At 48.9% G+C, this 5,435-nt stretch overlaps 1 protein-coding gene across 1 annotated transcript in view; it reads left to right on the forward strand.

Moving 5' to 3' along the window:
- The first annotated feature begins 425 nt into the window (after positions 1-425).
- The window catches only part of LOC128698811 (uncharacterized), a 387,495-nt gene continuing 382,485 nt past the window's right edge, over positions 426-5,435 (forward strand). The window contains exon 1 of the mRNA XM_070097792.1: positions 426-446. The gene's annotated coding sequence lies outside the window, so the exon portion shown is untranslated. The remainder of the gene's footprint in view (positions 447-5,435) is intronic.

A 5,435-nucleotide genomic window follows, 5' to 3' on the forward strand; every position in this document is an offset into this window, starting at 1 on the left:
CTCACCTAATTGTGGTTGCAGGGGTCGACTCATACCTCCTGTCCCCGCCTCTTCTAGGATAACTCGACAATTCCTGAAAAAAAAATTAAACCCGGTTTTTTTTTATTCTTGTCGATGGTGACCATGACTTTTGTCCCTTTAATGCAGTTTCCATCCAACATATGCCGGCTTAACTTTAAATCCAAGGTTGCAATGTGCCAGCTGTGGTCATATAATCATTATATATATGTTCACTCTTCGCCTTGTGACACAAATTGCTTTCTGCATTAATTTGTAAATTAGTTACTGACACGACGGAATTGAAGAAGACAATTAACAGTGTCCAGAAGTTGAGTTTAAATAGTCGTAATATAAAGAATAGTGCTGGTGACTGAGGGTGAGTGAGAAGCTGTGGGGGTAGTGAAGTGAGGTTGAGCCAGTCCTACCCGTCCCTGTGGTCGCTGCAGGTAGTGTGCCGCTCCTCCTCCTCGTGCTCACTACCCCTCCTCACCCCCAACCCCAACCACACCACCTCCAATATTATCTTTAAAACCCGGTGTTCTTTTCTAGTGTAAATAGTGACCGAGCATTCGATGGTTGAAACTGACTTTATCATTCCTCTGAACGACAGTTTTGCAGTGTATGTGCTTTACAGTTCGCTTTGAAAAATCTGTCAGTTAGCGACATGTCGTCTTAAGATGGGTTGCAAGAGGCCGCCACTGGAGTCATGCAGGGGCTTGGGACCATCGTCGCTTTATTCTGGCATGTATAGTGCTTCTGAGGGTCCCTCACAGTGCCACTGTGACTTCACACATACTCGTTGGTTATTAATTTACAGAGACGACTTTTCGCTATAAACAGTGAAATAATCCGTGTGACTGAGAACATCTAGTTATAAGAGATCTTATCTTAGTGACCTGAAGATTTCATTGATTTAATGTGGCATCAAATTTATGTCCAGTGTACTTCATGAAGACATTAATGGTGAATTTGTCAGTAAACCTCATGACCAGTAAAGAAGGAAGATCACAGAAAGACTGCCACGAATTTTCCGATATATATATATATATATATATATATATATATATATATATATATATATATATATATATATATATATATATATATATATATATATATATATATATATATATATATATATATCAATATATATATCAATAACAACATTGTCACTGAATAGTACGATTGTCTGGAAGTTGGGTAACATTTTTATTGTTAGGTATCACTTTTTTTAACGGGAAATACCCAGAATTCCTAATATTTTTTCTTTCTAGCAGTGTATTATAATATGGTGTTAGGAAGGTGATAATTACGTTAATCTTGGTAAGTATTCAAAGATATTAACATTAACATTGTTTACTCAGTATCCATGTTCATTGCAATTATGTGTATATATCGCAGCGCTGTATAGCCCTTGTGGCTTAGCGCTTCCTTTTGATTATAATAATAATGTGTATATATGATCTAAATGTATTCCGTCTCAATTTAATTTAAAAAAGGTTTATTTACTCTTAAAGAGGATTGCATAACCTTGCAGTGCATAACGCAAGTGTTATGTAATGTATGCTGGCCTATTGGGTGTTTGTCACTGTGCATCGTAAGTGTTGCAGAAAGTTCTGACTCTTGCACGTTGCAATACATAATGAAATCAACTTTTGGGAATACCTTCATAGTGTTTGTTTTTAAGTATAATTACGAGATACTTGTTAAAAACTGGTTGAAGCTTCAACAAAACTGTTTAGTAGCGTGGTCATGAGCATGCCAAAGGAATTTTGTGCTTACTCACTGCGCTTTGTGTGGCGATGCGCAGTTTCAGTAAAAGCTTGCCCAACGCTGCCCGGGACCTCCTGAGTCTTGCTCAACAGGCGCACCTGGTCCTCCTGCTGTTAGCCATATTTACGAAAGTTGGTTCATGGCCTGGTTCACTTGGCAGTGTTAGTGGGCCCTGACATGCTGGTAGTGACAATGGCAGGAGAATGTCAGAGATGATGAGGGCGGGTGTGTGGGGTGGTGCTGCTGCATTGGCCGGTGTGTGGGGTGGTGGTGCTGCATTGGCCGGTGTGTGGGGTGGTGGTGCTGCATTGGCCGGTGTGTGGGGTGGTGGTGCTGCATTGGCCGGTGTGTGAGGTGGTGCTGCATTGGCCGGTGTGTGGGGTGGTGGTGCTGCATTGGCCGGTGTGTGGGGTGGTGGTGCTGCATTGGTGGGTGTGTGGGGTGGTGGTGCTGTACTGGCCGGTGTGTGGGGTGGTGGTGCTGCATTGGCCGGTGTGGGGTGGTGGTGCTGCATTGGCCGGTGTGTGAGGTGGTGGTGCTGCATTGGCCGGTGTGTGGGGTGGTGGTGCTGCATTGGCCGGTGTGTGGGGTGGTGCTGCATTGGCCGGTGTGTGGGGTGGTGGTGCTGCATTGGCCGGTGTGTGGGGCGGTGGTGCTGCATTGGTCGGTGTATGGGGTGGTGGTGCTGCATTGGCCGGTGTGTGGGGTGGTGGTGCTGCATTGGCCAGTGTGTGGGGTGGTGGTGCTGCATTGGCCGGTGTGTGGGGGTGTGGTGCTGCATTGGCCGGTGTGTGAGGTGGTGATGCTGCATTGGCCGGTGTGTGGGGTGGTGGTGCTGCATTGGCCGGTGTGTGGGGTGGTAGTGCTGCATTGGCCGGTGTGTGGGGTGGTAGTGCTGCATTGGCCGGTGTGTGGGGTGGTGGTGCTGCATTGGTCGGTGTATGGAATGGTGGTGCTGCATTGGCCGGTGTGTGGGGTGGTGGTGCTGCATTGGCCGGTGTGTGGGGTGGTGGTGCTGTATTGGCCGGTGTGTGAGGTGGGGCTGCATTGGCCGGTGTGTGGGGTGGTGGTGCTGCATTGGCCGGTGTGTGGGGTGGTGGTGCTGCATTGGCCGGTGTGTGGGGTGGTGGTGCTGCATTGGCCGGTGTGTGGGGTGGGGGTGCTGCATTGGTCGGTGTGTGGGGTGGTGGTGCTGCATTGGCCGGTGTGTGGGGTGGTGGTGCTGCATTGGCCGGTGTGTGGGGTGGGGGTGCTGCATTGGTCGGTGTGTGGGGTGGTGGTGCTGCATTGGTCGGAGTGTGGGGTTGTGGTGCTGCATTGGCCGGTGTGTGAGGTGGTGGTGCTGCATTGGCCGGTGTGTAGGGTGGTGGTGCTGCATTGGCCGGTGTGTGGGATGGTAGTGGTGTATTGGCCGGTGTGTGGTGGTGGTGCTGTGTTGGCCGGTGTGTGGGGTGGTGGTGCTGCATTGGCCGGTGTGTGGGGTGGTGGTGGTGTATTGGCCGGTGTGTGGGGTGGTGGTGGTGTATTGGCCGGTGTGTGGGGTGGTGGTGGTGTATTGGCCGGTGTGTGGGGTGGTGGTGGTGTATTGGCCGGTGTGTGGGGTGGTGGTGGTGTATTGGCCGATGTGTGGGGTGGTGGTGCTGTATTGGCCGGTGTGTGAGGTGGTGGTGCTGTATTGGCCGATGTGTGAGGTGGTGGTGCTGTATTGACCGGTGTGTGGAGTTGTGGTGCTGTATTGGCCGGTGTGTGGGGTTGTGGTGCTGTATTGGCCGGTGTGTGGAGTTGTGGTGCTGTATTGGCCGGTGTGTGGGGTTGTGGTGCTGTATTGGCCGGTGTGTGGGGTGGTGGTGCTGTATTGGTCGGTGTGTGGGGTGGTGATGGTACCGTAGGTGGTTGTGTGGGTAGCAGGGGTGCCGTGGGTGGGTGTCGAGTGGTGGGGGTGCCGTGGGCGGGTGTGGGGTTGGTGGGTGTGCCGTGGGTTGAAGTGTGGAGTGGTGGGTGTGTCGTTGGTGGGAGTGGGGGTTTTGAGTGTGCCGTGGGTAGGTGTGGGGTAGCGGGGGTGCCGTGGGTAGGTGTGGGGTAGCGGGAGTCTACCTGGAGGGCATTCCGGGGATCAATGCCCCAGCGGCCCGGTCCACGACCAGGTCTCCCGGTGGATCAGGGCCTGATCAACCAGGCTGTTGCTGCTGGCCGCACGCAATCCAACGTACGAACCACAGCCCGGCTGATCCGGCACCGTCTTCAGGTATCTGTCCAGCTCCCTCTTGAAGACAACCAGGGGTTTTCCCGTAATGCCCCTTATTGCTGGTGGGAGGCTGTTGAACAGTCTTGGGCCCCAGACACTTATTGTGTTTTCTCTTAGTGTACCAGTGACGCCCCTACTTTTCAGTGGGGGTATGTTGCATCGCCTGCCAAGTCTTTTGCTTTCGTATGGAGTGATTGCTGTGCGCATATTGCAAAAAGAGATTATGAGGTTAAAGTTGCAAGAGAATCGAAGACTAACCCAAAAGGATTCTTTCAGGTATACAGAAGTAAGATCAGGGACAAGATAGGCCCACTCAAAAGTTCCTCGGGTCAGCTCACTGACAGTGATAAGGAAATGTGTAGAATTTTTAACACATACTTCCTCTCAGTTTTTACACAGGAGGATACCAGCGATATTCCAGTAATGATAAATTATGTAGAACAGGACGATAATAAACTGTGCACGATTAGGGTCACAAGTGACATGGTCCTTAGGCAAATAGATAAATTAAAACCTAACAAATCCCCAGGCCCTGATGAACTGTATGCAAGGGTTCTAAAGGAATGTAAAGAGGAGCTTAGCACACCTTTGGCTAATCTTTTCAACATATCACTACAAACTGGCATGGTGCCAGATAAGTGGAAAATGGCAAATGTGATACCTATTTTCAAAACAGGTGACAGGTCCTTAGCTTCGAACTATAGACCAATAAGCCTAACCTCCATAGTGGGAAAATTTATGGAATCAATAATTGCCGAGGCAGTTCGTAGCCACATTGAAAAGCATAAATTAATCAACGAATCTCAGCATGGTTTTACAAAGGGGCGTTCCTGCCTTACGAATTTATTAACTTTTTTCACTAAGGTATTTGAGGAGGTAGATCATGGTAATGAATATGATATTGTGTATATGGACTTCAGTAAGGCTTTTGACAAGGTCCCACATCAGAGACTATTGAGGAAAATTAAAGCACATGGTATAGGAGGAGAATTTTTTTCCTGGATAGAGGCATGGTTGACAAATAGGCAGCAGAGAGTTTGCATAAATGGGGAGAAATCAGAGTGGGGAAGCGTCACGAGCGGTGTTCCACAGGGGTCAGTGTTGGGCCCCCTGCTGTTCACAATCTACATAAACGACATAGATGAGGGCATAAAGAGCGACATCGGCAAGTTTGCCGATGATACCAAAATAGGCCGTCGAATTCATTCTGACGAGGACATTCGAGCACTCCAGGAAGATTTGAATAGACTGATGCAGTGGTCGGAGAAGTGGCAGATGCAGTTTAATATAGACAAATGCAAAGTTCTAAATGTTGGACAGGACAATAACCATGCCACATATAAACTAAATAATGTAGATCTTAATATTACGGATTGCGAAAAAGATTTAGGAGTTCTGGTTAGCAGTAATCTGAAAC

Source organism: Cherax quadricarinatus, chromosome 59, assembly GCF_038502225.1.
Source record: "Cherax quadricarinatus isolate ZL_2023a chromosome 59, ASM3850222v1, whole genome shotgun sequence".
NCBI classification, from domain to species: Eukaryota; Metazoa; Arthropoda; class Malacostraca; order Decapoda; family Parastacidae; genus Cherax; species Cherax quadricarinatus.